Raw genomic sequence first — 7,500 nt, 5'->3', positions numbered from 1 at the left:
CTTGATGTGCTGGGGGCATTTTTACTCAGAGTATGAAGATCGGCCGGCGGTTTTGAACTACGCGCTGCATCGGCTGTGGTTATCCATTTATAGGAGTGCATGTATGGCTGGTTAGAGGACGTCGGGGTCTACAATTCGGCATAAGTACCCCGGCTGTGCGTTGTGTTTTGGCGGAGATATGGAGCGCGCAAAACGGCTACAGTGACCTATTTTGACCACGTCGTGCATCGGCTGTGAGTGTCCGATTGTGGATCTAACTCCATAGGTCTTTAGAAGTCGACGTGGTCTACTATTCGGCGTAGGGGACGAGTCTGTGCGATGTGTATTCGCGGAGCTATGCACCGCGCAAACCGGCGATTTGGTTTAAGGAGACAGAGTATTGGCGCTCGTCTTTCGCTGTGATTTTGTCAGAGTACGAAGATCGGCCGACGCTTTTGAACTACTTGCTGCATCGGCTGTGGTTATCCGTTTATAGGAGTGCATGGATGGCTGGTTAGAGGACTTCAAGGTCTACAATTCGGCGTAAGTACCCCGGCTGTGCGTTGTGTTTTGGCGGAGATATTGAGCGCGCAATATGGCTACAGTGACCTATTTTGACCACGTCGTGCATCGGCTGTGAGTGTCCGATTGTGGATCTAACTCCATAGGTCTTTAGAAGTCGACGTGGTCTACTATTCGGCGTAGGGGACGAGTCTTTGCGTTGTGTATTCGCGGAGATATGGACCGCGCAAACCGGGAATTTGGTTCAAGGAAACAGAGTATTGGCGCTCGTCTTTCGCTGTGAGACGAATATCGCCAACGCTTTTGAAATACGTGCTGCATCGGCTGTGGGTGTCCGTTTATTCATTTGTCGGTGTCAGTTTATTGGTTATGTCGGTGTCAGTTTATTGGTCTGCCTTATGGGTTGTGAGAGTACGTCTGGGTCGACATTTCGGTATTATTATCCCCGCTGTGCGTTCCATTTCCGGGTTTATGGACCGCGCAATGTGGCCCCTGCGACCTATTCTGACCACATCGTGCCTCGGCTGTGGGTCTCGCATCCAGGATCCACTCGGATAGTTTTGTAGAGGTTGATGTGGTCTACAATTGGGTATAAGTGTCCCGGCTGTGCGTTGTGTATTCGCGGAGCTATGCACCTCGCAAACCGGCGATTTTGTTCAAGGAAACAGAGTATTGGCGCTCGGCTACTGTGACCGGCTTTGCGTACATCGTGCCCCGGCTGTGGGTCTCGGATCCAGGATCCACTCGGATAGGTTTGTAGAGGTGGATGTGGTCTACGATCGGGTATAAGTGTCCCGGCTGTGCGTTGTGTTTTCGCGGAGATATGGACCTCGCAGACCGGCGATATTGTCGCTCGTCTTTCGCTGTGATTTTGTCAGAGTACGAAGATCGGCCGACGCTTTTGAACTACTTGCTGCATCGGCTGTGGTTATCCGTTTATAGGAGTGCATGGATGGCTGGTTAGAGGACGTCAAGGTCTACAATTCGGCGTAAGTACCCCGACTGTGCGTTGTGTTTTGGCGGAGATATTGAGCGCGCAATATGGCTACAGTGACCTATTTTGACCACGTCGTGCATCGGCTGTGAATGCCCGATCCTGGATCCTCCTCCACAGGTCTTTAGAAGTGGACGTGGTCTACTATTCGGCGTAGGGGACGAGTCTGTGCGTTGTGTATTCGCGGGGATATGCACCGCGCAAACCGGCGATTTGGTTTAAGGAGACAGAGTATTGGCGCTCGTCTTTCGCTGTGATTTTGTCAGAGTACGAAGATCGGCCGGCGCTTTTGAACTACTTGCTGCATCGGCTGTGGGTATCCGTTTATTGTTCTGCATGTATGGGTGGTTAGAGGAGGTCGGGGTCTACAATAGGGTATAAGTGTCCCGGCTGTGCGTGGTGTTTTGGCGGAGAGATGGAGCGCGCAAAACGGCAACTGCGACCTACTTTGACCGCGTGGTGCCTCGGCTGTGGGTCTCGGATCCAGGATCCACTCGGATAGGTTTGTAGAGGTGGACGTGGTCTACGATTGGGTATAAGTGTCCCGGCTGTGCGTGGTGTTTTCGCGGAGATATCCACCTCGCAAAACGGCGCTTCCGTTTAAGGAAACAGAGTTTTGGCGCTCGTCTTTCGCAGCGCAGCCCAGTAACGTCCCCTACCTTAAGAGAGTCCTCGTTACTCCCGCCGTTTACCCGCGCGATATGGATCCTGGTTCTGGATCTCGCATCCAGGATCCACTCGGATAGGTTTGTAGAGGTAGACGTATTATACAATTAGGTATGAGTATCCCGGCTGTGCGTTGTGTATTCGCGGAGATATCCATCTCGCAAAACGATATAAAAACGGCTGTGATTTTGTCAGAGTATGAAGATCGCCCGGCGCTTTTTGTCAGAGTATGAAGATCGGCCGGCGCTTTTCAAATACGTGCTGCCTCGGCTGTGGGTATCCGTTTATTATTATGCTTATATGGGTGGTTAGAGGACGTCGGGACCGTGGATTCGGTATAAGAATCCCCGCTGTGCGTTCCATTTCCGGGTAGATATGGACCGCGCAATATGGCCCCTGCGACCTACTTTGACTACATCGTGCCTCGGTTGTGGACCTCGCATCCATGATCCACTCGGATAGATTTGTAGAGGGGGACTTGGACTACAGTTAGATATAAGTGTCCCGGCTGTGCGTTGTGTATTCGCGGGGATATGGACCTCGCAAAACGGGTATTTCGTTTAAGTCTTTCGCTGTGATTTTGTCAGAGTATGAAGATCGGTCGGCTGTTTTCAAACACGCGCTGCCTCGGCTGTGGTTATCCGTTTATTATTCAGCTTACATAGTTGGTTAGAGGACGTCGGGGCCGTGTATTCAGTATAGGAATCCCCGCTGTGCGTTCTATTTCCGGGTAGATATGGCGCGCGTAATATGGTCCCTGCGACCTACTTTGACTACACCGTGCCTCGGCTGTGGACCTCGCATCCAGGATCCACTCCGATAGTTTTGTAGAGGGGGACGTGGACTACAACTGGGTATAAGTGTCCCGGCTGTGCGTTGTGTATTCGCGGGGATATGGACCTCGCAAAACGGGTATTTCGTTTAAGTCTTTCGCTGTGATTTTGTCAGAGTATGAAGATCGGTCGGCGGTTTTCAAATACGCGCTGTATCGGCTGTGTGTATCCGTTTATAGGAGTGTCTAGATGGGTGGTTAGAGGACTTCCAGCTTGACAACTGGGCATGAGTATCCCCGCTGTGCGTTCTATTTCCGGGTAGATATGGCGCGCGTAATATGGTCCCTGCGACCTACTTTGACCGCGTCGTGCCTCGGCTGTGAGTGTCCGATTGTGGATCACCCTCCACATGTCTTTAGAGGTTGACGGTGGCTACAGGTCGGCATAGGTGTCCCGGCTGTGCGTTGTGTATTCGCGGGGATATGGACCGCGCAAGACGGCGATTTGGTTTAAGGAAACAGAGTATTGGCGCTATCGCTGTGATTTTGTCAGAGTATGAAGATCGGTCGGCGGTTTTCAAATACGTGCTGCCTCGGCTGTGGATACCCGTTTATTATTCTGCTTATATGGGTAGTTAGAGGACGTCGCGACCGTGTATTCAAAATAAGAATCCCCGCTGTGCGTTCCATTTCCGGGTAGATATGGCGCGCGTAATAGGGCCCCTGCGACCTACTTTGACCGCGTGGTGCCTCGGCTGTGGACCTCGCATCCAGGATCCACTCGGATAGGTTTGTAGAAGTGGACTTGGACTACAATTAGATATGAGGTTCCCGGCTGTGCGTTGTGTTTTCGCGGAGATATGGACCGCGCAAAACGGGTATTTGGTTTAAGGATTTTTCGCTGTGATTTTGTCAGAGTATGAAGATCGATCGGCGGTTTTCAAACACGCGCTGCATCGGCTGTGTGTATCCGTTTATTATTCATCTTATATGGGTGGTTAGAGGACTTCCAGCTTGACAACTGGGCATGAGTATCCCCGCTGTGCGTTCTATTTCCGGGTAGATATGGCGCGCGTAATATGGTCCCTGCGACCTACTTTGACCGCGTCGTGCCTCGGCTGTGAGTGTCCGATTGTGGATCACCCTCCACATGTCTTTAGAGGTTGACGGTGGCTACAGGTCGGCATAGGTGTCCCGGCTGTGCGTTGTGTATTCGCGGGGATATGGACCGCGCAAGACGGCGATTTGGTTTAAGGAAACAGAGTATTGGCGCTATCGCTGTGATTTTGTCAGAGTATGAAGATCGGTCGGCGGTTTTCAAATACGTGCTGCCTCGGCTGTGGATACCCGTTTATTATTCTGCTTATATGGGTAGTTAGAGGACGTCGCGACCGTGTATTCAAAATAAGAATCCCCGCTGTGCGTTCCATTTCCGGGTAGATATGGCGCGCGTAATAGGGCCCCTGCGACCTACTTTGACCGCGTGGTGCCTCGGCTGTGGACCTCGCATCCAGGATCCACTCGGATAGGTTTGTAGAAGTGGACTTGGACTACAATTAGATATGAGGTTCCCGGCTGTGCGTTGTGTTTTCGCGGAGATATGGACCGCGCAAAACGGGTATTTGGTTTAAGGATTTTTCGCTGTGATTTTGTCAGAGTATGAAGATCGATCGGCGGTTTTCAAACACGCGCTGCATCGGCTGTGTGTATCCGTTTATTATTCATCTTATATGGGTGGTTAGAGGACTTCCAGCTTGACAACTGGGCATGAGTATCCCCGCTGTGCGTTCTATTTCCGGGTAGATATGGCGCGCGTAATATGGTCCCTGCGACCTACTTTGACCGCGTCGTGCCTCGGCTGTGAGTGTCCGATTGTGGATCACCCTCCACATGTCTTTAGAGGTTGACGGTGGCTACAGGTCGGCATAGGTGTCCCGGCTGTGCGTTGTGTATTCGCGGGGATATGGACCGCGCAAGACGGCGATTTGGTTTAAGGAAACAGAGTATTGGCGCTATCGCTGTGATTTTGTCAGAGTATGAAGATCGGTCGGCGGTTTTCAAATACGTGCTGCCTCGGCTGTGGATACCCGTTTATTATTCTGCTTATATGGGTAGTTAGAGGACGTCGCGACCGTGTATTCAAAATAAGAATCCCCGCTGTGCGTTCCATTTCCGGGTAGATATGGCGCGCGTAATAGGGCCCCTGCGACCTACTTTGACCGCGTGGTGCCTCGGCTGTGGACCTCGCATCCAGGATCCACTCGGATAGGTTTGTAGAAGTGGACTTGGACTACAATTAGATATGAGGTTCCCGGCTGTGCGTTGTGTTTTCGCGGAGATATGGACCGCGCAAAACGGGTATTTGGTTTAAGGATTTTTCGCTGTGATTTTGTCAGAGTATGAAGATCGATCGGCGGTTTTCAAACACGCGCTGCATCGGCTGTGTGTATCCGTTTATTATTCATCTTATATGGGTGGTTAGAGGACTTCCAGCTTGACAACTGGGCATGAGTATCCCCGCTGTGCGTTCTATTTCCGGGTAGATATGGCGCGCGTAATATGGTCCCTGCGACCTACTTTGACCGCGTCGTGCCTCGGCTGTGAGTGTCCGATTGTGGATCACCCTCCACATGTCTTTAGAGGTTGACGGTGGCTACAGGTCGGCATAGGTGTCCCGGCTGTGCGTTGTGTATTCGCGGGGATATGGACCGCGCAAGACGGCGATTTGGTTTAAGGAAACAGAGTATTGGCGCTATCGCTGTGATTTTGTCAGAGTATGAAGATCGGTCGGCGGTTTTCAAATACGTGCTGCCTCGGCTGTGGATACCCGTTTATTATTCTGCTTATATGGGTAGTTAGAGGACGTCGCGACCGTGTATTCAAAATAAGAATCCCCGCTGTGCGTTCCATTTCCGGGTAGATATGGCGCGCGTAATAGGGCCCCTGCGACCTACTTTGACCGCGTGGTGCCTCGGCTGTGGACCTCGCATCCAGGATCCACTCGGTGAGGTTTGTAGAAGTGGACTTGGACTACAATTAGATATGAGGTTCCCGGCTGTGCGTTGTGTTTTCGCGGAGATATGGACCGCGCAAAACGGGTATTTGGTTTAAGGATTTTTCGCTGTGATTTTGTCAGAGTATGAAGATCGATCGGCGGTTTTCAAACACGCGCTGCATCGGCTGTGTGTATCCGTTTATTATTCATCTTATATGGGTGGTTAGAGGACTTCCAGCTCGACAACTGGGCATGAGTATCCCCGCTGTGCGTTCTATTTCCGGGTAGATATGGCGCGCGTAATATGGTCCCTGCGACCTACTTTGACCGCGTCGTGCCTCGGCTGTGAGTGTCCGATTGTGGATCACCCTCCACATGTCTTTAGAGGTTGACGGTGGCTACAGGTCGGCATAGGTGTCCCGGCTGTGCGTTGTGTATTCGCGGGGATATGGACCGCGCAAGACGGCGATTTGGTTTAAGGAAACAGAGTATTGGCGCTATCGCTGTGATTTTGTCAGAGTATGAAGATCGGTCGGCGGTTTTCAAATACGTGCTGCCTCGGCTGTGGATACCCGTTTATTATTCTGCTTATATGGGTAGTTAGAGGACGTCGCGACCGTGTATTCAAAATAAGAATCCCCGCTGTGCGTTCCATTTCCGGGTAGATATGGCGCGCGTAATAGGGCCCCTGCGACCTACTTTGACCGCGTGGTGCCTCGGCTGTGGACCTCGCATCCAGGATCCACTCGGATAGGTTTGTAGAAGTGGACTTGGACTACAATTAGATATGAGGTTCCCGGCTGTGCGTTGTGTTTTCGCGGAGATATGGACCGCGCAAAACGGGTATTTGGTTTAAGGATTTTTCGCTGTGATTTTGTCAGAGTATGAAGATCGATCGGCGGTTTTCAAACACGCGCTGCATCGGCTGTGTGTATCCGTTTATTATTCATCTTATATGGGTGGTTAGAGGACTTCCAGCTCGACAACTGGGCATGAGTATCCCCGCTGTGCGTTCTATTTCCGGGTAGATATGGCGCGCGTAATATGGTCCCTGCGACCTACTTTGACCGACTCGTGCCTCGGCTGTGGAGGTCGCATCCAGGATCCACTCTGATGTGTTTGTAGAGGGGGACTTGGACTACAATTAGATATGAGTGTCCCGGCTGTGCGTTGTGTTTTCGCGGAGATATGGACCGCGCAAAACGGGTATTTCGTTTAAGGACATAGAGTTTTTCGCTCGGGTTTTAAAGCCGTGATAGGGGCGAAGCGCTGAAGGTTCCAGCGCTTCTGTACTTCGCCTATTACGGCTGTGACCCATTTTGGTAGGGGGTAACCAAGCCACCTTGCACACAATGATAGGAACAGACTACCCAGTGTATACTAGGGGATAGGAGCGAAGCGCTGAAGGGTCCAGCGCTTCTGGCGGTTCCCCTATGCTACAGCCGTAGTAGGGGATATGAGCGAAGCGCTGAAGGGTCCAGCGCTTCTGGCGGTTCCCCTATGTTACAGCCGTAGTAGGGACGAAGCGCTGAAGGGTCCAGCGCTTCTGGCGGTTCCCCTATGCTACAGCCG

The sequence above is a fragment of the Anarhichas minor genome, unplaced genomic scaffold (genome assembly GCF_050575085.1).
Source record: "Anarhichas minor isolate MPS153535 unplaced genomic scaffold, ASM5057508v1 ptg000208l, whole genome shotgun sequence".
Lineage (NCBI taxonomy): Eukaryota > Metazoa > Chordata > Actinopteri > Perciformes > Anarhichadidae > Anarhichas > Anarhichas minor.
This window is presented reverse-complemented; position numbering follows the sequence as displayed.